The sequence below is a fragment of the Equus quagga genome, chromosome 6, assembly GCF_021613505.1.
Source record: "Equus quagga isolate Etosha38 chromosome 6, UCLA_HA_Equagga_1.0, whole genome shotgun sequence".
In the NCBI taxonomy this organism is placed as follows: Eukaryota; Metazoa; Chordata; class Mammalia; order Perissodactyla; family Equidae; genus Equus; species Equus quagga.
The window spans coordinates 121,962,483-121,990,281 of NC_060272.1; the positions used below are offsets into that span (position 1 = coordinate 121,962,483).

The window sequence follows — 27,799 nt, forward strand, 5'->3', positions numbered from 1 at the left end:
AATCTCTTTTTCCTAAATCAATAAAGCTCTATTGTCTTTTCTGCTCTGGGAGCGTCAAAAATTCTATCGAGCCCCTAAAAAAAGCCAACTTACGTAAGTGTTCTAAATCCCATTTGTGGTGAAAGGCCTGAAAATTACAATAACCAGAATCAATACTTGCAGTGTATGCATAAGAGGTGGTGCCTCAAATAGGATTAGGGCCCGTTCTGGCCACCTGTTGTTATGGGTATGTTTCTCTGCAAATGCCATATGGGATCACATCAGTTCACCTGATTTTTCTTAACAACACTGCAGGCCATCGTTGAGAAAAATTTAACCTAAACAGTGGAAAAAAAATATATACTTATCTTCACATTTATTTTACATATAGCAAAGCGAGCACATGCTACAGAGTGGCTTAGATACTGACAGGGGCTTGTCCTCTGTTCCCATCCATTAGGATTATGATAAATGTGGTCCAGGGAAATGTTTGGTTTGGGTTGTTCTGTTCATGTGTTTGTTTCTTTCTGTCATCTGGGTCACCTGCTGATCTGTGTCAGTGTCAGAGTGCTGGGTCACTTCCTGCACTGTCCAGGTTTTCTGGGTCACTTTCTTGAATTGAAGCTGATTTTCCACTTAAGAGAATCCTGTCTCCTTTGGCAATTGTTCCAAATGTCACATCACAAATATGGACCCTTACTGTATTTATGCAGGCTATTTCTTTCCTTAGCTTCGAATTCTCCAGATATATAATATGCTGGAGGTGTGATTCCTCTGTTATTCAAAGATGATTTGCAAATTGTCTTGACCAGTGTGCCTGCATAAGTTGTCTGTAGCAGGGGCTGTGGTGGGGAGGCCTTGGAGACATCTGTGGCTTTTGATGGAAGAAAACAGTTTCCTACTGAGAGTCACCCAATCTTTAAATCCCTTAATCTATTTGTGAGTCCCACGTTGCCTTCATGACTGCTCGGCCATACTGAATACTGTCCCCTTGCTATTTCGTTAAGATGTTGCTGTCTTCTTAAAAACCATATAAATGTGTAATGGCTCTTTCTCTCTCTCTCTCTCTCTCACACACACACACACACACAATAATGCTTAGTGACTCATAAACATGAAAAGTAAAATTTTGAATTTTAACTCTGAGAAAAATCAAAATTATTGATAAGAAGCTGGTATGATATTTCTAAAACAGGAAATTCATGAAGAAAATAGATTCTTAAGCATTTACTAAATGCTGGGAACATTTTACCAGAATTTTCTCATTTAATTTTTTACAACTTTTAAAGATAGATATGCCTTAGAGATGAGGCAACGGAGATTCTGAAATGTGAAGCGAACTGCCAAGGCCACGGTCAGATTCTGGGCCAAGCCAAGGGCCTGCTGTCTCTGACACCTGAGATCCCACACTCTTAATTATTCTCTATGCTGGGCTTCAGCTAATTTGTAGCTGTTTATTGTATTAAATTCATAATCCTGCTTTCATCGTAGTAAAAACAATAGTAATCACACAACACGACTATTTGCAGTGGCTTCTGGCCAAGGCCATTTGCTTCAGAGGCAAAACCTCATATTTGTGAAGTGCTCTTAATTTGTCAAAATCTGATGGGGTAGTTTTTATACCTGTGGAAAACCAAGCTGATCTCTATTTAATACAGTGACATATCAAATTACTAATTTCATATGTTTTAGTCAGTCTCTATGCCTGTCATCTGTTACGTTTTAGAAAGTGGAAAACTTTAAAATACATTTGACAAATTCCTTCTCCAAGGACAAGAGATGGTTAGGTGTCCCTTTCAAAGACAATAGCTTCTTAATGAGAGAGTGGAGATGAGAACCCACGTCCTTAACAGAGAGTTCATTGTCTTTCCTACTATACCACACAATCTGGTGTCTAATCTGGCTAAAGACATGGGTTGCTTGTCTAATAATAGCCTTTCTATTAATAATGTACAGTGACTGATATGCCAAGCTCTTACTGGTGTTTTGGAGAACTGAAAAGGTTTTCAGAATTATATCCAGAAAGTCTTAGTTTCTTAAACATGTTACATGATTAGCAGCTGAAACTATGACAGGAAGGCAGGAAGTAAACATGCATTGAGACTCTTTTATTTGCCAGACACATCAGTAGGCACTTTACATACAATAACTTTGTGAAGCTGGTATTAACTTCACTTTACAAGGGAAAAAAGTCTGGGAAATTGTAATTTCCCCCAAATTATACAGGTAGCAGGATATGATTCTAGTCTGCCCAACGCCAAAGCCTTCACACTTTTCATTACCTTGCTTCCACCCAGTTTGAAAAATCACATGTATAGCATTTCACGTCTGGACCAGCTCAACAAGAAAATGGGGCACTCTCCCTGAAGTAACTCACACTGAAAATAAATACCCCTCTTCCTCTCAGGAGTTCCCAAGTGGAAGAGAGGAACACTGGAGCTCCGCTGAGCCTAGGAGTGCTGCCCGCGGTAATCTGAAATCCATCTGAAGTCAGAGGATATTGTTCAGATCACTTTTTTTCTTTTCTGAGACTGTCTCTCTGATCATATACATTTTAAAAGTATTTTATGAGGAAAACGTTCAAGCCTACTCTAAAGCAGAAAAAACAATATAATGAAAAACTGGGTACCTAGATCCAGCTTCAATAATTTCTGCCCCAATTTCATGCACTGTATAATATAATCAAATATGCTCTGTATAACAATAATAATAAATTATGGTGTATCTGTGTTTGATGGTGAGTGGATAATGACCATACGTTTTTACCTTTTGGGCTATGGTTCTTACTCCAGGACAGGATGGATATTTTTTCTTCCAATACAAAGTCTTAATGGGTTACCAGCAGTGACGCCTTAAAAAGCACAATATGAGAGATAACAATAAATCAGCTATCAAAATAAGATACCGTGGGGATACAAATATTTCATGCTGAAAATAAAGCAAAGTCGGAGGAGTGTGAAGACTCTGGAGTATAGGAGCGTGGAAACAAAAGACCTTTTGGAGCTGTTCTGTGCCCAGGAGACGATGTGTATTGGTTCATTCCAGGTTGGGAAGGACAGTTAAAGGGCACAACCTTCAGGACAAGACCGCTGGATTACCTGAGAGGCACAGCTGTCCTCTGCTACCGGGAGAGCCTGCTGCAGGTAGCTCATCTGCCCTGAGAGAAATGGAGACTCAAGGGAAGAAATTTGTTATGTTGCCATTTTTCGGTTATCCACGAAAATGCTTGGGAACATAGGCATGAATTATAAAAGATAGAAGATAATAAAAGCACTTGTATTTGACTTTGGAATGGATTACTGTACTTACGTTTGTCTAGGGCGTGTGTCTATCCTGGTAATTCCCATTAAAGCATACAGGAGGCCATTCTGTTACAACCAGGCCCTGTTGGAGCTGTTTTCTTGCTCTACCAATCTTCAGCCACACACCTCTCTTGTCTCTGTCTCTCTGTCTCTTTTTCTCTCTCCTTCTCTGGTATTACCTTAATGGCAGGGTTTCCAAAGGTTCTGGTCCTTACATAATACAAACACCCATTTAAAATATCGACACAGTTGCAATTAAGCAGATAAGATTTTAAGAGTTAAGCTGAGATTTTCCAAAACAATCCAGTTAGCAGACTTGAAAGCACTTGTCAAGTGTTTCCTCGAACACAGTTACTGAAGACATCAGACACCATAGCCCTTCTGCTTCTTCCTTGTCAACAGGGGTTCCAGTTGTATCAACAGCTCCCTCCAGCTTCAGTTTTCACATGATGGTCAGTCTATTGCCGCCCTGTTCTGTTTGCTGGCCCCTCCCACCCTGGTACTGGGAAGGTTTTATTCTTGGTATTGTCCTTACAATAAATTGTGGGAAGTGAAGATTAGGTTTTCTTTAAGAGCGATAGCCTAGTACACTGCACAGGTGTCTATATTTGTGCATCCTATGCAGGAAGGAAAAAATTTGCCTTAACTTGCACATAAATTCAGAATCTGGCCCCGAATAGACCCATCCTTTACTTCCCTTGTTAAGACCTGGCACACTCTTATCTGAGGACTCAATCCATTAAAAAAGCAAACCACAAGATTTATAGACACAGTGATTTTCTCATCCTGAATCACCTGGTGCTGCTTACATGTCAATGCTTCTGGCTCTTTGCCGCTGAGTGCGTGTGATTTGCCTCATGATTTGTCCCGATTTTAGTTCAAACAGGGCAGTCACCAGACTTACAGGTGATACAAAATAATATAAAATACTTTGCCTTTGTCCTGAAGAGAATTGCCTCTGTGTTGATGAAATAATAAACATGAGAATAATAATAATCAGTATTTATTGTGTGTTTACTCTCTGCCTGTACTGTCTCGAGCACTTTCCTCACATACCTCACAGTATCCCTGTTAAGTAAATTCTGTTCTAAGCCTCACGTTGCAGGTGGGGGCATTGAGGCTTCGTGGGGTTGGGTAACCTGCCTCACAGTAGTAAGAGCAGAGCTGGGATTAGAGCACAGGTGGAACGACTACAGAACACAAGCTCTTATACACACACACACACACAAACACACACACACACAGACATACACACACAACAACTGCTGGATATAGATCCAAGGCAAAATATCCCCGAGTAGAGGAGCAGCGTGTGATTATGAAGCTGTAGTGTGAAGGTAGGGACAGGCAGGAGCAAGGCCGGGTGGGGTTCATTAGGATGGGCTCGCTGGTGTGAAGGAGGCAAAGGAGATGGGAAGATAGCTGTAGAGATGAGAGGAAGGTGGTTAGTGGGTAAGGTAGGTAAAGGTCAAGGAGGAGATTCAAAGTTCAAGAAAGAAGTTGGGGACAGGTGATGACAATGGAAACATCTCTAGGCTACGAGTCACTTTGAAAGAAATGGTGGTCTACGGTTTTGCTTTTTAGTAATGATATCACACAGACTAATGGGAATCTATAAAATATACTGTTTTTAGAGGCTTCCATCTCCCTGATAGATTCGAACCGGATTCTAACTTCCTTTCCTGATGTTATGATTTGAGTTTTCTTCCCATTGTCCTGTTCTTCTAAACATCCGAGATTTATTGAAGGAAGTGAAGCCCACCTATGCTTTTGATTTTGATGACTAATATTAATTGCCATATCTTATTAATTATAAATTCTCCTTTTTTAAGTCTTGTTTGAAAGCACATTAGATACGTAGATAAAGATAGTAACCTTGAAAGTATGAAGGTGTCCTCTGTAGTTAGTTCTATGATATTTTATGATTTAACATGTACTTGACATATTTGATAAAGGGTTTATTGGCTATGGTTTTATTGGAGTAGATAACTTATCTATTTGTAAAGTACCTTTTACCTTGTAACTCAGTACCAAGGTAAAATGTGATCTTTAAAACAATGTCTAAAGAGGAAAGAATAATCTCTGCATGCAGGTAGTGTGCTAGATAATTGTATTTAGCATTGAATTATATTTTGAGATATATTCTACAGTACAAATCTAGCACATTTAAAAATCACATTGCCAAACTCTTTAATAATACCTGTTTAGCCTTAAAATCTTTGTCTATTCCACTGAGGACAAATTATTGTGCTTTAGTTGTTAAGCCTGCTGAGTTGTGAAGCCATACGAATTCTTTTCATGTTCCATCGTAGTCATATAAAACATTTTACTTCAAAGGAAAAATGCTATAAATTTACAGTGCTTTTAGAATTTGAAAATCTGCTTCCTATTTGTTGATTAAGACAGGGGAGCATTGATTGCGAATAAAGAACATGCTATGTTGAAAAGAAAATTAAAGATCCTGATGTTTCTCTGCCAGATAGCACAAAAACGAAGAACACCACAGGAATTTTTCAACATTATTAACCTCTTGACAAAGTGTGGGTCGTATAAAGGACAAATGAATGTTTTGGAGGGACTGAGAATGCCAATTTTAACAGACTGTCCAATCACTGTAGATAAATATTTGTGTTCCTGGGGATTGTTTGATTTTTATCAAAGCAAATTGAATTGGAAACATGGCGTGTATTAAGTCATTGGTACGTATTGTCTAATTCTTTTTCCCATAGAAGTTTCTATGCACTGAAAGAGCACTAAGTCATCAGTTAGACATACCATGTAATGATTCTTATCATATCCAGACAAAATAAAAGCCTTTTAAGAAGGTACTTCACAAGACAACTGCATAGCTTTCCTCACAGGAACTTGTTAAACAAATAACGATTATTAAAGCTATTGGGCCAACCGCTCACACCAATTTAAGAACAATTCCAAAATGTCTAGCCCATTCCACATTCCATGTGACTAACTACGGTATCCAGAGCTTGGAAAATATCCAGGCAACTCACAGTAGCTCTTCTTAAATGCTTCCTGGACATTGGATTTTAAGGAAAGTGATGGAATTAGGTTTACAGAGGAGAAACAACTTCAAGGCATACCTACTTGCAATGCTATAAATGGTCTCAATTGTATCTGAAAATTGTTTAAAAGTACTCAGAGCTGAAAACACTGCAGATTTAGTTTCTATCTATATTGGAGTTGGTAAATGCATACCTCCTAATTGTTGGCGTGGAGATTTATTGTATCCAGTGAGACAGATATACTGGGAGTTTTGCACAAGCCTCCCATAGAGAGGCGACTGTGAATTGGAATGATTAGCTTTCAAAAATGTGTCCCCATTAACCACTCCTTTATGCTTACAGTTGTGCCGTGATCGGGGTAGAAATGGAAGAAAGAAGATTTAGGGTGGAAAGATAGGGATAAGACATGGGAGGACAGGGTAGGGTCAGGCTAGGAGGACTTTGGCAGGTTTGAGGTCAATTCTGAGGTTGTTAACAAAGGCAGGTAGGAGGAATAGTTATTATAATATTCAGCACAAAAGCGTCAAGTTCATCAAGAGCCAGGGAGAAGACCAGCTGATACTGTAGGCCCCTGTTTCTTGTAAGAAGAGTCTGGAATCCAGAACTTTAGAGTTAAGTTAAAAACTCAAGACAGGCTTTAGAATGCCGTGTCAGTTACCCAGGCAGAATCTGGGTAACAGAAGCAGAGCCCAGAAAACAGACCCATCAGGTGACCAAGGCCAATGCTTCCGCATTTTCTGCTTAGAGTGCAAACGTGAAGATTTTGGGAAGGCCTGAGCCTAAAGGTTTACTTTTTCATTCAATTTGCATTTATAAAGCATCTGTTACGTTCAAGGCACTGTATGAGCAGCAGAGACTATTATTGAACTAGGCAGACATATGATCTCTTTTTATAAAGGAGACTTACAATAAGACAGCAAATAAAGAAATGAATAAATAACTCTAGAAGGAAGTTAACAGCATGAAAATTCTGACAGTCTGAGGAAGGTGGATTAGATAGGATGGCTTTTTGGGGACAAAAAGCCCCCAAAGTGATATTTGAGAATGAGAGTAAGGTTTGAGAATAAGAGTGAGGTTTGAGAATGAGCAGACATTTGAGGAACTAGACAAAGAGCCAAGTGGAATGGCTTGGGGATAAAAAAAAAACAAAAAACGGCCTTCGTAGGGGCTGGGGCTGAGTGGTTGAAGTTCCACGTGTTCCACTTCAGTGACCTGGGTTTGCGGGTTTGGATCCTGGGTGTGGACCTACTCCAACTACCAGCCATGCTGTGGAGGCATCCCACATACAAAATAGAAGAAGATTGACACAGATGTTAGCTCAGGGCAAATCTTCCTTAAGGAAAAAAACAAAAAGTGGAAGATTAGCAACGGATGTTAGCTCAGGGCAAATCTTCCTCAAAAAAAAAAATGCCTTAGCATGTTCAAGGAACAAAAGGAAGTGGATTTGGAGAATAGTGAGCAAAAGAGAGAGTGGTGTGAGATAGGGTATAGAGAAGTTGGAGAAAGCTAGATCACTCAGTTGGAGGGGCAAAACATTTGTCTAAAGTAAGGGATATGCCAAATAGTCTAAGAACTGATTTGAGAGAATTCACTGTTTTTAGAATTGCAAACTGGAAAACAGGGGACTGAAGGACTGAAAATTTTGCCTAAGCAGCCCTCTCATTGTGAAGAGTTTACTAAGGAAGTTTCCTAAAGCTGAGATGGAATAATGAGGCAGACCATCAGTGCCAGATCTTGGTGTTCAAGATAGTTTTTCAAGAGCCCAGTGTTAAAAATTAACTTCAGGGCAGAGCACTGCAGTCCGAAAGAGTGGTGGGAATAGCCAGAGGGTTTTTTTTGACGTTGAAACTGTTCTGCAGAAGAGAGTGGGGCAGGATGGTGAGTCACCCAGTGTGGGCTGGCTTGAGGCAGAGCATAATGTGCATTGCCCGGGAGGCCCATGGATGGTAAGATGGAAGAAACACTGAAAGCAGCATCCTTCTTGTGATTTCCTTTCTTCCACAGAATCGGCTAAGGCATAGGTCCCCTGAGGAGGTCTTTTAATTGATTCACAATATATTATGCTGTTCCTTAATCCGTTGATAATAATAGCCAAAAAAATAGTAGCAATAGCTTGATCCCTCTTATGGGGTGAACTGTGTCTCCCAAAAAGATCTGTTGAAATCCTAATCCCCAGCACCTCAGAATGTGCTTATGTGGAAATAAGATCATTGCAGATGTCATTAGTTAAGTTACGATGAGGTCATCCTGAAGTAGGGTGGGCCTTTAATACAATATGACTGGTGTCCTTCTAAGAAGAGGGAAGTTGGGCACAGAGACTGCACAGTGGGAGATGGCCATGCGAAGATGGAGACACAGAAGGAGAATGCCATGTGAAGATGGAGGCAGAGATTGCGGCGAGGTGTCTATAAACCAAGGACCGCCAAGGATCGCCGGCCATCCCTGGAAGCTGGGAGAGACGCATGGAATAGATTCCTCCTCAGTGCCCTGGAAGGAAGCCATGCTGCTGATACCTTGATCTCAGACTTTCAGCCTCCAGAGCTGTGAGACAATACCTTTCTATTGTTTTAAGCCATTCAGCTTGTGGTACTTGTACAGCAGCTGTAGGAAACTAACACCATCCCTTCCCATTCCTCTGTCTTCTTCTCTCCCACCGTCCTCTCTCACACACTATCATCCATTAAGACCAAATTGCTTTTCCTACTACTTGTGCTCTTTCTGCCCAGTGTACCCGCCTTCCCTTCTTTCTTACCCAGCTACCGATTTTAAAATAATTAAAAAAAAATTATTTTCGATTATGAAATATTTCAAGCACACACAGAAAATAATATAACATATCCAGTCTCCCAACATCTAGATTTATCAGATGACAATTTTTTTTTGCCATATTTGCTTCAAATCTTTCTCATTTACCCTAAAAAGAAATATAACTGATAAAGCTAAACTCTCCCCTCCCCCTACACTCTCCCGCTTCTCTGGTCTCCTCCGCGGCGGTCATTCTTTTTTATTTTCAAAGTAGCATCATGAACATCACCCAGGCCAAATTCATAACTCCATCTCCTGTTCCCACAATATTTTATACACAGCTTATGTTAAACAGTGATCATACTGTATTTTGATTGTAGTGTCTCTCTCTATAAGAAAAGAAAATGACTGGTCATTTTCAATCATTATCTGGTGCCTACACAATGTCTAGCTCTTAGTTAAACAATTTTAATTACATAATGTCCACGCAAAAGCATTTGACCCTCACAAGAGCCCCATGCACCATCAGGACTGGAATTGTCATGTTTTTCTTCCAGATATTGAAACTTTATGAATTTCACTTGGCTAATGTGGTAGATTATATCATTTGCCCACAATTCTTCCTTCTCTCCTCATCCTTGCCATAGTCTTCTGTTGGTGGAGTATAGTTCCCTGTCCCCCTTAGGTTGGGTTTGGCCATGTGTTTTATTTTGATCAACGGCACGCAGGCAGAAGTGACAATGTGTCAGTTCTGAGATGAGGCTTTAAGAAGTTTCAGTGTTTCTGTCTTCCCCTTTGTGCTTCTGCTAGTCACTATGAAAATACGCTCCAAGGAGTTGCTGGTCCTTATATGAAGTTGCTGGTCTCAAATGAAGAGACATATGAAGCCAACCTGACCCCAACCCGAAGGCCGACTGTAGCCAATCCCTGCAGAGTCCCAGCGAACTTGAGACTTGTGAGCAAAACTAAATGCTTTCTGATGTAGGTTACAGAGATTTGGGGTGGCTGTTACACAGCATTATCACAGTAGGAACCTCATTAAAACACCTAACTAGTTGATGGTAGAGCCAGAACTAGAACACCCATTGTCTGACTAGTAATCCAGAATCTTTCTACTAAATTATTCTGCTATTCATCTGCACATTCAATACATATTTATCATATATTTCCTATGGAAAACAGAGCACAGAAAAACCAGGCAGACTGTGGTCTCTGCCCTCACAAAGAGCATAGTGAGGGAAATAGACGTAAATTTAAAGCATAGTGTAGTGACAAATTCCTATAATAGCACCAATGCCCTTCTGAGAAAGGATAATGGGTGAGATGAAGGACAGGCGATAATGACCTTTATGGTGGCCATAGTAGGGCTCTTGAAGGTGCTAGTGAAGCTGACCAAGCACATCTTTCTCTCCCTCAAATGGTCTCAGATAATGGTTTCATTTTTGTTCATTTTCCTTTATTTATGTAGCATCAGCCCAATTGTGCGTCTTTGCTCTAGACCAGGTCGTTGTCCTTGCTTTGCGTCCTGTGTGTTCAGAGAGCTATTGGGTTGCTCTGTAGATTCTTAGAGAAAGGCTGAAAAAGCCTTCATTTTTTTTTCTGAAGGGAGCAATTATATACTCTTACTAGAACAACAAACTTAAGTCCTAGGCTGTGAATGACATCTGAATTCTCTCAGGTGAGAGGGATTCTGTATCTAGAAAGTCAAGAGAAAAATGTGACTTTAGCAATCCTGTAGGGAACTGTGGTCAGCACTGAGCTCACAGAGGCCTTTGTTTTCCATGTTTTGATTGGCCCTGTGAGAAGCCTGGAGCAGCTCGCACGCCCATCTGTATCCATATTAGTGGGACTGAAAAGTGCTGACACAGAATTGCAGATCAGGGCCTGTGGCTTGCCAGGGTAAACTTGTGTAAGGCCCTGGACACCCCTCCGAACAACAGTGGTTCTTTTGTCATTTAAACAGAGGCTATTAAGAACATGAGTCATTAAAAAGAACTTTAGAAAAGCAGGCGACATCTTCCAATATTGTGGCTTTAGGTGATCCCCGGAAAGCATCAGAAGCTCCAGAAGAAGCGAAGCATTTCATGAATAAACTGACGACAAACTCAGAATTATAACCTGAGTTGGTTAGAAGCAAGTAATATCTCAAAATATAATTTCTGAATGTCAAACAAAGTCCATTATCATGGAGAATTGGATGAAGATTAACCAAAATATTTTCTTGAATGTTCATAAATATAGCAAATAAGAACACTTTCAAACCTTAAATTGGCCCAGGAATCTGTGGCTTACAGATAGAAGCACAAATTCAAAGAAATTCGATTTAAGATTCCATTTTTTAAATTTTTAATGCATAAAAAAGTGCAATTGTATGAATAAGGAGGCCCAAAAGTCTTTATTCCACTATCCGGAGAAAAATCTGGTTAACATTTTAACGCTGCTTCTGTTAACATTTTTCTCTACAAATACTTTTTTACATAGTTGAGACCAAATAATCTATGTAATTTTGTTTCATGCATTTTCTTTCACTTTTGCTACTCTTTAGGAGAGATCAGGGGTTGGCTAACTATGGGCCAAATCTGGTGCACCTGCTGCTCTAGTGGAACATAGACAGCCGAGCTCATCATTTACATAATTGCCTATGGCTGTCGGCACGCTACAAAGGCAGAATTGAGTAGTTGCAACAGAGCCTATGTGGCCGGCAAAGGCTAAAATATTTGCTCTCTGGCCCTTTACAGAGTTTGCCAACTCCTAGGATGGATTATTAGAGTCACATGTGAACAACATTTTTAAGGCTCTTTTAAACATATGCTAAAAGTTTATGTATCCATTGGCACTCTCACCAGCATTTGTCTGATGACACTGCCTATTTGTCTGCAACCAGATGCATGTTTCATATATGTATCTATATAGGTATATAAACCAGCCATATATACTATATATCATTATATATAATTTTGGAATTTAATAGACATAGAATAGTATTGTATGTCTTTTCTGCTTTAATTTTTCTTTTATTTCTTTGAATAGCAGTTAAACAAAATAATTTCCCATTGTTTTTTAAGCACTTTTATTTCCTCTTTTCTCAATTGCCTTCTTGTGCTCTTTGCCCATTTTGAAACAGAGGTATTCTTGCAAAAGAAAATTTGTAAAGACTCTATGTCAATTCAGAATATCAACACTTGCTTATTGTTTTTACTTTGAATATATTTTCTCAGGGTATTTTTTTTCCCTCTGATTTGAGACGTCTTTTTTGAAACTTTTAAGTTACTGAATCTACATAAAATTTCCTCTATGATGTCTTCCAAAGCTTGTAAGTTTAGAAATTTCTCCAATATATCATGTTTAGGTTGTATCTTGTTATTTTTAATTTTTAAAAAATTTATAGGGATTGATATTTTATCAAATGCTTCTTCAGGGTCTACTCATTTTTTTAAATAGATTTTATTAACAACAGTTCTGGACTTACAAAAAATTGAGAAGATAGTACAGAGTTCCTATAATTCCCACACCAAGTTCCCCTTATTATTAACATGTTACATTAGTATTGTACATTTGTTACAATTAACGTACCAATATTGATACATTATCATTAACTAAAGTCCACATTTTATTCAATTTCTTTAGTTTTTACCTAATATCCTTTTTCTGTCCAGGGATCTCATCCAGAATGACACATTATATTTAGTTGTCACGTCTCTTTGGCTCTTCTTGGCTTTGACAGTTTCTCAGAATTTCCTTGATTTTGATGACTTCGACAAGTTTTCACGGTTAGACTGGGGTCATGGGTATCTTGGAGGAAGACCCCAGAGATAAAGGGCCATTTTCATCACATCATATCAAGGGTACATGCTAACAGACTATCAACATGATCTATCACTGTTAATGTTGACCTTGACCACCTGGCAGTGTTTGTCAAGTTTCTCCACTGTAAAGTTATCTTTTTTTCCCTTTTCTATATTGTACTCTTTCCAAAGAAGTTGCTATTCACAGTCCATTTCTAAGAAATGGGAAAAAAATGGCAAACCCACAGAAACAGAGAGTAGAAAAGTGGTTGCCAAGGGCTGAGGTGTGGGGGAAATAGAGAAAGGCTAGCAAAAGGGTAAAAATTTTCAGTTATAAAATGAGTAAGGTCTGAGGCTCTCGTGTTTAAGATGGTGACTATATTTGGTAATATTGTATCGCATAATTGAAATTTGCTAAGAGAGTAGAACTTCCGTTCTCACCAAAAACAGAAAAAGAGAAATATGTGAGGTGATGGGTGTGTTAACTAACCAGATGGGGGAAATCCTTTCACAAGGGCTACATATATCAGATCACCATGATGTACACTTTAAAAATCTTACAATTTTATATGTCAATTATACCTCAATAAAGCTGAAATTTTAAAAAAGCATCTGAACAGATTAAAGGAAAAAATAAAAAGGAACGGAGAGTTATACTGCCCCTCCTTGCGAATGGAGTACTAGCATACGTTATTTGAAATTCCTCTGCATGGGAGATTTTTCTCTACTTCCCCATTTATTTATTTATTCAATCACTTATTTATATCAGTATGTATTCATGGATATTTATTTTATACAATGGGTTATAATACTTCCATTTATTTTGTCGTTCAAATTTTTCCAGATTGGGGCACTGGGAGCTCTTTCACTTGCTCCTGTATTTCTTCAACATACCCTTGTCAAGATGAGTTTGTTTGTTTGTTTTTAAAGAACTTTCTTAATTTCCAGCACTACAAGACGCACTAGTCTTACCTTTCATATTTCCTGCCTCAGTCCTGGAATCAGCCATTTCTTCAAGGAGCCTTGACTCCTTTAATCTTTCCTTTTATTAGAAACCAAGATCTAGGTACTAGGTATGCCTATTGCTACTAGGTATAGTTGCTTCTAGGAACTCTCAGCTGACAGAGCAAGGTAATATATGTGTGTCTGCTAAGCTGTATATATATATACACGTAAACATTTCTAAATGTAACCACCAGTATCCAATGTGACCTGAACATGAGTTCATACTGATGTTTCCAATTCTAACCTATTACCACTCATATCATTTTAGCATCTCCCTGCTTCTCTGTAAACTCCAACAGTGAGAAACCTCCTCCTACCGTCCACCAGTTCCAGCATACATGTATAGTAGTATCAGAATTGTTAACCTGTATCCCTCTGGAAAACAACTTATCAACTACAGTGCTAGTTACAGTAACTTTTACTTTTAGTGTTAGAGACTTCACTCATTCCCAAAGTTATTTGGTCTGTCCACTGACTTTTTCTTTTTTCTTTTTTTTTGCTGAGGAAGATTAGGCCTGAGCTAACCTCTGTGCCAAACTTCCTCCAGTTTATATGTGAGTCACTGTCACAGCATGGCTGACGAGCAGTGTAAATCTGCACCGGGGATCCAAACCCCTGAACCTGAGTTGCCGAAGCAGAGCATGCCAAACTTAACCACTACACCATGTGGCCAGCTCCTGTCCACTGATTTTTAGCTCTTATTCTACTGCGTTTTCTATCCAGGTTTACTTCCTGTTCCTGGTTGTCAGTCTTGATGCTGAGATGGTGATAAAGAGAACAGGCGGTAAACGTGAGAGAGTTTCAAATTCCTTGAGGTCATAAAATATATATATATATGTGCAGATATTTATAATAAAGCCTTGATCAAGCAGAAAAGCTGATATTAGATTGCAGATCGCTAATGGTATGAAAATGTGTATAATGAATCCCACCAATATATGTAACGATGTAAGTTTGGATGGAAGTTGTGGGCTTTATAATAAAATACTTCTTTCCCTTTAAATTTGCTGTTCTCAGCAAAATAAGTGCTACTTCCATATGATTAACTTTCTGCCATGGCTATTGCTTATATGATGTATTACAATGTAAAGATACATGTGAGATTTAGTCTCAAAAATCAGGTAATGCAAGTATCAAAACATAAGTATCATAGACATCTCGTGCTAAGCCATCTTATGAAATGCTCCCCAGAACTCCAGTCATCATAGTTTGACTCTCAGGGAAGCGTTTGGCTTTCTTAAGGAAGTCCTCACATTGAAAATGTTGATAGGAGAAAGTGAACACGTTTGATTCTGAGATCGCACGTTTCAAAATCGTCCCTCCCATTTCCTGCTTGTCCTTATGTTCTCTTTACTCATTATTTTTCTTCTTGCCTCAATTTTCTTTCTATTTTTGTTGGCTCTTTGACTATTTGGTCAAATAGTCAAATGTCTGTTTGACTATTTGGAAGTAAAATGCTATCCCCTTCATCAGATTTACAAATGACTTGTTGAATTTAGACATTAAAATGGTTACTGTACCTGAACTAGAAAATGACATTTGGGTGCTTGAATTTATAGGATATAATGACTGAAAAAGCTTTTTAAACAAAACAAAATGATAAGCAAAAAAATGCCCGTTCAGTTCATTGCATACACATAATAGCAACTCACACTATTGACATTATTTTTGGTTCACAAAGCACATACGGATTAGACATGGAGAGAGCTTATTGTTTATTGAATTAATGAATGTATGCATGAATGAATAATATCTACCTAAACCCAATCCTGTATACAGAATACTCCCCCCTCCATTAATAATGAGAAAGTTGAGGCTCAGAGAGATTAAGTGAATTACTTGAAGTTACGATGTTAAGTGTTAAAGTGAGACACAAATCTAGATGCTAATCATCAGAAGGGCAAGTACCATGTCTACGTTACTGATGATAGTGTCAACAGTCCTAGCACAGTGGGGCATAGTAACTGCTGATTAAATATCATTGAACAACAACAACAAAAAAGAATAGGAAAAGGATGGTGCTAGTTATTTGGAGGAACACAAATTCCGCAAAGGAAAAAAAGATATGCATATTACTTGATAAGTGTCCAAATAATAGCTAAAGAGATGCAGAGGATAGTACAAAGCCACATCAGAACTGATAGCCCCTGAAACCAAAGGGTTTTATAGACTTATTTCCTCCTTATATAGCTATCATCTAAAGTGATAGACTTTGGTGCTTTCAGCATTTGGTGGCATTTGGTTTGTTCCTGTAGAAGGTCTTTTCATACAATATTTTTTACTTCCTTTTATGTTATTTTTTAAAAAAAGCCCTTTTTCAAGTGTATAACACCATATTTTCTGGACATAAGAAGTAAGAGTTTCTCTTTTTTGCATACATGTGTATAAGTAGAGAGTTCTATTTCTTTTTTAATTTTGTTGTCTTCATTCCCCCACCTCTGACTTTAGAACCTAAGTTTGACTATTGTTTCATTTTGAAAGATAAAAATGCCACAAAGATAATAATTTAGAAAATGGAAGTGAAAAACTGCATCAGTTTCTCCTCTAATCACCTTCTTGGATAACCGCAGTTAACACATGAACTGATTCCTTTTTTTCTATGCATATACCCTGATTGGCTTCATGATCCATTCATCAGGCTAAGTTTAAAACCGCATTGATTCCATCAGCAAACTCTCTACTCCCCAGACAGGAAATGGCTAGTTGCTGATACTTTGTTATAATAATATCTTTGAGCAAATTGTCAATGTGAAGCTTTTCTCAAGTTTCCCCATTGATTCAATGTCTCAGATAGCTCATTAATCCATTTCTTCCCCCATCTCCACTGACACGCCCTAGTACACAATAAACTATAGATGAAGTCTCCAAAATTGTCTCTTGAACTTGACCATCCCATTCTCTGCCTAATTCATCCTCCTCCATGGCTCAACTGTAATCTTCTGTAATCTTCCTACAATACAAACCTAATTATGTCACTTATCTGCTTGAAAGTCTTTGATATTTGCTTATGTTTGACCAAATTAATTCCCAATTCCTTGAGAAGCTCATACAAGGCTGTATGAGGCCTCAGACTCTAACTCACACCTTCTCAGCCTCATCTCTGATTCCAGTCTGGATGCAATGGGCATCGTGGATGCAACTCATGTTACAACAGCAGAATCTTATCTCAAATGAACCCCATGCATTTTTCCATTTTTGCTCCAGGACTTGTCCAGTGCCACAGCTGGGAATGGGATTCTCCTTGTAAACTCGCATATGGAGCCCCCAAATATGTGAAAGTTAACTCAGAGAACAATCCTCAATTGATGGGGATGGAGACCCGTGGATAGTGCTTTCCCCAGTTGTTCTTCTAGCAGAGAGCTCTAAGATAGTTCTGTATGAGCCTTAGACACTGGGATTAAGCCCTAGTCCCAAAGCTGTGATATCAAAAATGAACCTTTATATGGACTTTTTCCCCTTCTTTCATTCTCTCTGGTCCCTCACTTGTACTCTGGGACTATCTCCTTGGCCAAGGCTTTGCTTTTTGGTAGAACCCACGCTAAGACACACAGTCCTACACTCTCACTGGGGGAGCCTTAGGATGAGGAAACATTGGAAACTGAAGCTTTGGGCAGTTTGAGATGGCTCATGCACTGGCAAGGTATGGATCAACCATGAGCATTTCTTGACATTCACGTGCCCGCTGATAATAAGGAATGACAATTGCAGTAGCCATGGTCTGACAATAACAAGGTAGCCACAGGCTCAGCCTTCTCAGAGGTGAAGGTCTGCATCACCTTGCTAAGCTAGAAACCTAGTCAAGAAGGAGTGCTGGCTGACGGAGAGGGAAATTTAATACAGATGGTGGAGGAAAGAGATGACAAATATAAATTATAATTTCAGGACCAATTGCAGTGCTGAAGACTGAAGCTTATTGTATTAATCTTCGTCTATGAAGTCGTGTGTAGAGATCGTGGCTGGCCACTACCTTAAAGACTTGGAGGCAGATGGGACTTATTGTAGGGCATAGGTGTATCTGAGTGGTACAAGGATAGACTGAGTTGCTTCTGGATTCCTGACTCACTTCCTCTTAGCCTTGTCTCTGATTACAGGGCACATGCAGTGGGCAGTTTGCCTTACGTTGCTTTGCACTTTTGCCCTTGGGTTTTTCCAATGCCCCAGCTGCCTTTAGGAAGCAGGCATGCTCAGTCTGGAAATATATAGGAATTTACACACCCCAAAGTAAATCTCAACTAATGTGGGATATGAGCTGTAGATAAAAATCAGCAATCCTTAGGGAAACAATTCCAAAAGGTATTCCACATCCTCTGTAGAAGATTCCAGGCAGGACTGAGTGCCAGTGGCCCACAGTACTGATTTTAATAATGCATCTGTGTATTTGCTTTTCCACTTTCCCTCCTCTTCCCAGTCCCTCACTGCTGCTCCCTGTTTGCAGGGTTTTGCCTCAGGCACTACTTTTGGGAAAACTCAAGGTAAAAAAAAAAGTCCTTAAATCCCAATATGTCTCTATCTTTTATTTTCTACCCCATTTTATGCTTCTTCTCCTTACTGCTTCCCTGATCTATGCCAAGGAAATAAATGGAGAAATAGAAGGGAGAGACCATCAACAAATAATTGAATAGAATTTCAATTCACAAGGACTTAAGCTGCCCAAATTGAAAGTGTTCATTAAGTAGCCCAGAAAATGCTTAAAAATAGATTCTTTCAAAGTTTTTCTCCATGAATACTCTGTTTTTATCCCTACATCTGGTGTACAGCTGTCCTCCTGAGATTTCTCTCTGCTATCCTCTTGTTGCAAAACTTCTATTTCTCATACTCCATGCTTTCTTTCTTGGAGCACTTCTGCAATAGCCTTAGAAAGGATGCATAGGAGGTAATTTTTTTTTTTTGAGTCCTTGAATAGCTGAAGAAGTTCATATTTTTTTCTTCTACATGATTGAGTAGATATGCAATTACAGTTAGAAATGATTTCCTTCAAGTATTTGAAGGCAATGTCTTCATATTTTCACTGTTGTTATTGAAAAATCCTAAAGCAACTGGGTCTATAATCTTTTATATGTGATTTTTTTCTCCCTCTCTGGAAGCCTCAAGAATTTTTAGTCCCCACTATCCTGAAGTTTCAAATGACATGCCTTGATGAAGGTCTGTCATTTGGGTCTAACCTCTACGTCAAGAATTTCCATAGATGTTTGGTAATCCTTGGAAGGTTTTACATATTTTAGTTGTCTTTTAAATAAATTAAAAGAAGAAAAAAAGATGCTCTTCATACTTACTTGTATTTACCATTTCTACTGTTCTTCATTCTTTCCTGCAACTCTGAGTTTTCATCTGATGTCATTTTCTTCAACCTGAATAACCTCTTTCAGTGCAGACTTGCTGGTAATAAATTTTCTCAATTTCCACTCATCTCAAAAAGTCCAATTTACCTTCATTTTCAAAAGATATTTTCACTGGATGTATAATGCTGGTTTGATAGTTTTTCATTTTTTTTTTTTAATTCCATGCTCTTACATGTATTCTGTTGTGCTTTGTCTCCATCGTGTCTGATGAGAAGTCAGGCATTGTATGTATCACTGTTCCTCTGTATGTAATATGTTCTTTCCGCTTTGCCCTTTATCTTTGGCGTTCCGTAGTTTGAAGATGATGTGCTTATGTGTAGTTTTCTGTATATTTATCTTGCTTAAGCTTCACTGAGATTCTTGGAAATGCAGATTAATGTTTTAAACAAATTTGTAAATTTCAGGCCATTATTTCTTTGAATATTTTCTCTCTCATTCTCTCTCTCCTCTGCATGTAGGTCTCCCGTTACATGCATATAGCCCTCTTGATGGTCCTCCATAGTGATAAAGGCTCTGTCCCTTTATTTTCAGTACTTATTCTCTTAGCAAAGCACTTAAAGTTTACTGCCCTCCCCCTCTCCCCCCCCAAAATCTCCAATCTGTTTTTAAGTTCATTTAGGAATTTTTCACTTCAGATATTATATGCTTTAGTTCTAAAATTGCCGCTTTGTTCCTTTTTTATAGTTTTCCTTTTTCTGTTCCTAGTCCACGTCTGGCAATTCTTTGTGACCGTAATTTCTCTTAAGTCTTTGAAGATATTTGTGCTAGCTGCTTCACAGTCCTTAGCTGCTAATTATGACACCTGGGTCATTTCAGATTGTGCTTTGTCAGATTGTTTTTTCAGATTGTGCTTGACCCCTTTTTCTCTTGACTATGGGTCACATTTTCCTTTTTCTTCTAATTTCTAGTGATTTTTTAAATTATATACAAGGCATCGCAGATAATTTGCTGTAGGTATTTTGGAGTCTGTGACCTTTGTCTGAAGACTTGATTTAGTTGTGGCCGGGGGCGGGGCATCAACTGCAATTGCTCAGGTTTTCAGCCTTTCATCAGTTGCTCTCTGCTGGGCTATTTGGAGTCTCCTCCACGTGTGCATAATTCTGTGACCAGCCCAGGATTTTAAGGGAGTTTCTATGGTGATTTGGGGGCTTTCTCCTCTGTGATTCCCTCCTTCCAGGGCTTCCTCTGTTCAATTTCCAGATATTTTGGCATCCCTGAATTCATTCTCTGCCTTCCCAAGTCAGAAAGACAGTGGCTTTCTTTCCGAATTTGAGAAGAAAAGCTGTAAAAACAAATCTCACCCAATGCAGTTGCCATTTTTCAAGGGTTGAGTCACCTCCATCTTGGACCGTTTTCTGTTGTTCTCAAGTACCTTCAGATAATTGTTTTTTGTACTGGTTCAGAGTTTACAATTGTCGTCTGTGGGAGGGTTAGTCTAACACAGGTATTCGGCCATTTCTAGAACCAAGCTGTACTATTATATCGCTCTTACCCTGTCATGTATCTCTTTAAAAAACTTCAGTGGCTCTTCCTTGTCTATAGAATAAAAGTAGTTTCCTTAGACTGGATGCACTCTATTTTATTTTTATTTCCCCCACAACAGGTCTTGTATTCCAGCCAAGCTGAACTGTTCTCCAAACAATGTGTTTTACTATGCTCTTTCACTCATGTAATTCTTTAGACTAGCATTTCTCCTACATTTGCATGTCCACATCCTGACTATCCTTCAAGATGTAACTCAAATGTCAACTCCTCCATGAAAACTATCCTTATCTCCCCAGTTTGAAGTAACCTTAATTTTCTTGTAAGCTACCTCTTTGCATTTCATTATTTCACTCATTTAATAAGCCACTCAGGTGTCAGAAGCCATAATGAGCATGAGGAATTAAAAGATGGATAAGATATAGCCCTCATTCATGAGAAATCTCTGCTCCTATAGTGGTAGAGAAAGCCAAGTCAATAGAAAGGTGGTAAGTGCCACATGCAGAAGTTGCTGTGGGAAGCTCTTAAGAGGAAAGGCCAACTCAGTCTAGGGTTTTAGGGACAGCTTCTTGAGTCAAGTACTTCTTTACCTGAGTCTTGAACAATGAAATATCTGGATTAAATGCATAGACCGGGAGAGGAAGAACATGCTTGAAAGAGAAAACTACAAATTTGAAGGCAGAGAAGTATGAATGAATATTGTATGTTTAGGGAAATGCAAATTGTTTATATAACTTGCAAGAAGTACATTATGTATGAGTGGAAAAAATGTGGGAGTCGTCCTTTTTTTCTTCACTCTTTTTTTTCATCCTCTATCTCTAATCCTTCTGAAAGTACATTATCTTCTCTTTAATTCCCATGTCGCCATCTTAGTCCAAACTACCATCAACTCTCTTTGTACTTCTGAAACACCCTTGTAACTGGTCTGCCTGCTTCTATTCTGGTGCACTTAAACTTCATTCTTCACACAGCAGCTGAGTGATCTTTGGAACATGTAAACAAGATAACATTACTCTCTTGTATGCAATCATTCAATAGCTTCCCATTGTACTAAAGTAGAGCCTAAACTTCTTGCAATGATTTCCTTGCCATACCACAAGGTATAGGCATTGCCTATGCTCTGACCTCATTTTTTACACTTTTCTTTGCCTTAACATGCTTCAGAAGTACTTGGCCTTTTCCCCAGTTCTCCAGTACTCCAGGAGCCTATCTACCTCAGGGCCTTTACATATGCTATTCTCCCTGCCTAGAATGGTCTTTTCCTAATCTTTATAGTTGGCTCCTTTTTAAGTTCTTAGCAAAAATATCGTCTCCTCAGAGGGACCTTCACCTCCTCAGTCACATCTCTAAATTCTTCAGAACACTGGTGATTGTCTGAAGTTACCTATATATATTTACTTGTTTAGTGTCTCTCTGCCACCAGAACCATATTCTGTTTATAAGCAGGGATGTGCTGTCTATTCTTCATCCGGCTAAGTGTTCTGGGAGGATGACTTCTAAGAGCTTCAGTAGCTGGGCTCCCCTGCCCTCTGCTTTCCAGTTGAGTTCATTTAAGAGATCAGAGGGTGGGAAGAAAGGTTTGGTGGTAGTCGTGTTTTTCTACTGAAGGCCATAGCTCCCTTCAGGCAGTCCTCTCCTATAGCTCTTGGATCCATGACTATTTCCTCTCCCTAATGATTTAGGCCTAACAGCTGATAAAATTCAGCTACTTGGCTTCTCTTCTTTCTCTTCCTAGCTGTTGCTAGTCTCAGGGTACTTCAGTCCCCCATAACGCTCTCCACATCCTTTACAAATAGACTCTTATTAAACTCTCTTTAATTATCTGTTTCAAGTCTGCCATCTCTTTCTTTCCAGGACGTTGAATTTTGTTCTCTAAAGAATTGCTAGCACCTAGCACAGAGCCTAGGATGGGTAATGTTCAATAGTTATTTGTTGAATGAATGGAGGAATGATTGAGCTCTTTAGCTCAGAACCCATTAGGCTGCAAGTTCCCTTAATATTTTAATACCAGAATTCCATTTTTAAAACTAAACGTCTTGAGAGCATAGTCTGTGTATTCCATTTTTCAATCTAAGTCTTTCTTTAAAGAAAAGATTGTGGGGCCAGCCCAGTGGTGCAGTGGTTAAGTTCTCCTGTTCCAGTTCTTGTGGCCTGAGGTTCGCTGGTTCGGATCCCGGGTGTGGACCTATGCACGGCTTGTCAAGCCATGCTGTGGCAGGCATTCCACACATAAAGCAGAGGAATATGGGCATGGATGTTAGCTCAGAGCCAGTGTTCCTCAGCAAAAAAGAGGAGGATTGGCAGCAGATTTTAGCTAAGGGCTAATCTTCCTCAAAAAAAAAAAAAAAAAAAAAACCGAAAGAAAGGATTGTGTATTCAGTTTTTGGAAATACAATGTATTATTTTCAATATTTGCTGGTTCCTAGAATCTAAATCACAGATACATACAAAAACAACATCAACTTTTAAGGTGAAGTAAGTGCAGGTCAGACCCGAAGAGTGATGGCACTAGAGCCAGTTTTTCCTTTGGGATTTGTGCTCTCTTGATGATATTAGAGTGTTTCATCAATTACTAAGTGAATCCTCAAGTAAGACTTACACGGATCACCTTACCCTATTAATCATCCTTTGTTTTCAGTTGCACAAATTTGCCATGCCATTCTGGTAATCAAAGCTTGTTTCTCATCTCAGAAAAGATTTGAGAAGCAGCTGCCACCGAGCTCAGTCTCTCACCAAACATCCTCCCACAGGGGCCCAGTCAAATTCTGGATAGCGCTGAGCATTGTGTCCCTGAGGTGGTCTGACCTCCTAGTGGGAGAGATTTGTGGCAATTTATCTACAACTCCTGCCCCTCGTGATCACCTGCCAGGTGACTCTCTACTCCTGGCTTCTGAAGTGTCAGTCCTCCCCTGAGGTCCAGCTCTCTCAATCAACCTATAAGTTTGCACAGGATAGGTAGATGCAAGAATCATCTATACAGGACCTCTTTCATTCTAATTAATTGGCTGTGTGTCTCATTATGACCTGTTTGTGGGCAAGGACTGTGTGTTAAATGCTTTGAATTCTTAGGACCTAACAGAGTGCTTCGATACTTAGTAATCAAGCGTTTCATTCTCTTGAATAAAGAAGAAAATTCTTCGAATCATGATTATACTAATATTGTCAAAGTTATAACAATAAACTAGCTCATTCTAGGCATATTCTGGGTTGTCAAACTGAAGAAGGAATTTAAAAACTTGAAATAAATTCAATAAAATGACACATTTTCAATGTATGTATGTGTATGGAGGAGGGATGAAAACAAAGAAAATTGAAAATAGGTTGTTTTAGTGTAGTAAAGTTTCTGGATAATTTTCATTTCCTTTGCTCTTTAAAAACATACTATTTTAAAAGGATATGTGAAATGAATACAGGATTGGAGGAAGAAAATTTAGAAGAAAATGATAAGTGAGTAACAACAATGATTAAAGAGCTGTGATAGAGTTAGAAATCAAGCGGTTTCTGGCTTGCAGAATTTGAAAGAGCCTCATGTGAGGAGGGTGATCTGCGGAGGATGATGGCCATCTCCGTTAGGGACCAGACAGGAGGGAACAGGCTTAAGTTACAGCAGGGGGGATTTAGATAAGAGAAAAGGAAAAATTTTCAGACAGTGAGATTTGATAGACACTGGAATGCGTAACTGGGGAAGCTTGTGGAATTTCCTTCTCTAGAGATCTTTCAAAAATAGAACAGCATCTCATCTGCCTGAAGGATGGACTCTGTTTGACCTTTCAAAGTGTCCATTGAACCCTGAAGGTACACCACACTTTAGAGAAGAAAGCAAGCTTGCATGGTCCTGGCTAGACTGAGTCCTAAAAATAGGGTGACCCAATTTCATATTTAATTGGATTTGTGTATGTCACATTTGTAAATTATGACTGCTATAGCTCTTCTTTCTTTTCTTTTTGGTTGAATGTTTTCATTTTTAAGGCCTGGAGATTAGAGTTTAAGTAAAAACACTACAGGGAGAGAAGAAGGAACTCTTATCTCACTTCAGAACATATTTTTATAGGGACATAGACAAGGAGAAAAGGATATTTTGGACATCTATGATTTTGACTTCACTTCCTAGTCTAAATTTTAAAAAATCCCAACGCAGCCCTTTGGGTTGGCTTTACTATTTTTAGGTAAAATTTAAAAAATTAATTTAGTCTCAATGTTTCTTACAGTGTTTTTGGCAGAATTGGTCTCCCAAACTGGAAGAGCTTCTCTGTATTTAATTTCCTCTCAGGAAGTTTACCTTCAGAAGTCCAAGTGTGAGGTCAAGCTTTGGGTTGCCGGAAATGGTAATGTCCTTTACTGTCTGAGCACCCAGACGACTCTTAATGAAACATCCTACTCTATGGACATTGGTAAGGATTAAAGTGCTTTAAGTATTTCCTCTTATTTTGTGATTTGTGATTTCTATATTCAGTCTTCTAAAACTCAGAAAAAAATTATATGTAAGTAAGAGCTATGGTCTCCATATTCAGCTATAACTGCAGATTTTCAGTTATAGGTGATACCCATCTTTTTCTTTCCTAAAAACCAAAGTGTACTGCAGGTCGAAAGGGATATAAGCTTTGGAATTTATTATCTACCTTACACAAAAACAATTCCAGGGTGTTCTAAACTTAATTTCTTACTGTTATAGTTGACCTGAGGACATTTTTATGAATCACAGAATCTCATATTCATATAGCTCTTCATATTTGTCAAAATGTTTACTCATCTAATATCTAACTTGCTCTTAATAAGAACCTCATGAATGTCATGATCTTATAGATGAGAAAATGGAATGTCAGTAAGGAGGTGTATTTCACCCAAGATCACAAAACTAGAAAAAGCAGAGTTGCAACACTTCTGATTTCAAAGCCTGTTTTTCCACTGCATCACGCTATGCTGGCTGCGAAAAATCTGTGATTTCCTAGTGTTTTATTTTTTAACCATTGAAGAGATCTTTGTCTCTGAATCATTCTGACCCAAAATCACGTTAGAGACCATGACACTAACGTTATTGTCACCCAACACAAAACTGTGCTAGTATTCTCACAGAGTAAAACACCAGAGGTTTTTAAAAATTCTGCCATTCCACATAATGAGTCATGTAAATTTCCGATAGGACCCTTCATATGAAGATTATAACCTGATCTAATTCACACTAGCTGTTGATTATTAAGCAGCATTTTGTTTTTAGTACGAAACCTACTTTAATTGTTTCCTCAGTCTCTGACAGAATGTTGAACACAGCTCCCACAATCCTTGGCTCTCTGTCCTGGGTGTCTTTAGGGTACAGTGGCTCTATTTCCTTCCCTAATAGTTCGGAAGTTTGTTTAATACTGACTCAGAGGAAGCATTCTAGCTGAGCCCTCACATGGTCTTGTTTACAGCTCCGGACTGCACATAATAGATAAGCTACTGATTTCCACAAGACCCCCCGCACTTCCTGGGTGTGTGGGTGTGTGTGCTTGCGCCTGTGAATTAAGATTGTGCAATCTCCCTGCTAGCTGCATCAGGTTGCAAACTCATTTCACGTCTCTTAAATATTTCTCCAGCAAGCCTGATTTCATAAACCCCAAACCATTGTATTGCATGGGAGGTGTGCTGGTAACTAATAATTAACACCGAAAAGCCCATGACTCTATGACAAGATCAAACCTGATATTGAAACAGAGAGTAGAGAAATTTGCCTAAGGAAATATTGTGAAATAAAGCTGCAAATAGCCATGGATGCACATTGTTCCCTCTGTAGGATTTCTTTCCTTGACTGTAATTATAACCACCACTTACAGAGAACCTAGGATGTGGCAAGAACATTGTTAGGTCAGCATCATCTGATACTACTGGAGCCCTGAAAGATCAATACGGCTAAAGCACTTTCATAGAAGAAAGAAGACTAGAGAATTCAAGTAATGTGTCTTGTGTTGCCCTGACGGTAAATGATAGAGTGACGAATGGGGCCAGGACTGTTTGGTTCCAAAGACCAACTAGATTCTTTCCACAGATCTCTCTTTGGTTCCTTTTTTGACGTGATTTTGCATGGAATTTAATTGCAGATTACATAAAGTATAATAGAATTTATTAGAACTGTCTCTAAATATTAAGGGGATTCAGGCTAAAGATGTTTGGAGGAGGATGATGGTGGGCTGAGAATCGCTTCATTAAACTCTTGAACATTTCAGAGAAGGTAGATCCGAGGCAGAAATGTCACATCGATCTCAGCTCATTCTTACTTGGAGGTGAACGTGTGCACGACTGTGTGTGTGATCTGTCTTGGGCATAGCACTGAAGTGACTAAATCCATCATGAACAAGCATTGAACATCGAAAATCCAGACATAGATTTTCTCCAACCAACTTTGCATCAAAACTAGGCAACTTTTATTATCTCGAGATTGTGCTTACCAAATTTAGGCATTCTTTGTAACTCTGGGTTTTAAAAACTGTCACAATTCTTTCCCTCTGTTCTCTCTTTCCAGCTGCTTCTGCTGCTGCTGAATTATGCAGCCTGCTCTTGTGCATATCTCTCCTGCAGTGGCTGGCCTTATTTCTGCACAGTGCATGGATCAGAATCTGGGGGGATGCAGACAGCACGCACTGAAAGACCTAAATGAATGTGTAAGAATGACCACAAGGCACCAGACGTGGGTGTATTTATCCGTTTCTCTCATTACTAAGAGGTTTTAGTTCCAAAAAATATCCGGAAGGATTTAGTTTCGGGGAAGTGGGGAGGGAGAAGGAGTGGAATAAGATTTTTGAAATTTTAAACAATTTATTTGAGCTTCCAATGGATATATGGTGTTTTCTTTACATCAGAATCAGGATTTCTTAAGGCACAGTAAGGAAAGATTTTCATACTGGAGTCCCTAAGCATTAGAAAGTTGATTGTGAAACTTATTCAGTATGTTAACAAGACATTTTATTGCAAAGAAAATCGCAAATTGGAAAGTTTAAATATTGTTATATAAAACAGCATTTAAGACTTTCTGTGGCCCAGAAATATGCCTGTCTTGGTGGTGTATGCTCTGCTCCATTTGCAAGCTCATTTGCAAGCTCATTGTGTTGATGTGGTTCTGTCTGATGCTGTACTCCTTAAATAGGTCACGTAGTTTCATTGACGGAGAA

At 38.8% G+C, this 27,799-nt stretch overlaps 1 long non-coding RNA gene across 2 annotated transcripts in view; it reads left to right on the forward strand.

Moving 5' to 3' along the window:
- LOC124241159 (uncharacterized) overlaps positions 1 to 27,447 on the forward strand; it is a 46,644-nt gene extending 19,197 nt beyond the window's left edge. For both annotated transcript variants that reach the window (XR_006889128.1, XR_006889127.1), the window contains 2 exons: positions 24,866 to 25,048; positions 27,154 to 27,447. This is a non-coding gene — a long non-coding RNA (uncharacterized LOC124241159). The remainder of the gene's footprint in view (positions 1 to 24,865; positions 25,049 to 27,153) is intronic.
- Positions 27,448 to 27,799: the final 352 nt, after the last annotated feature.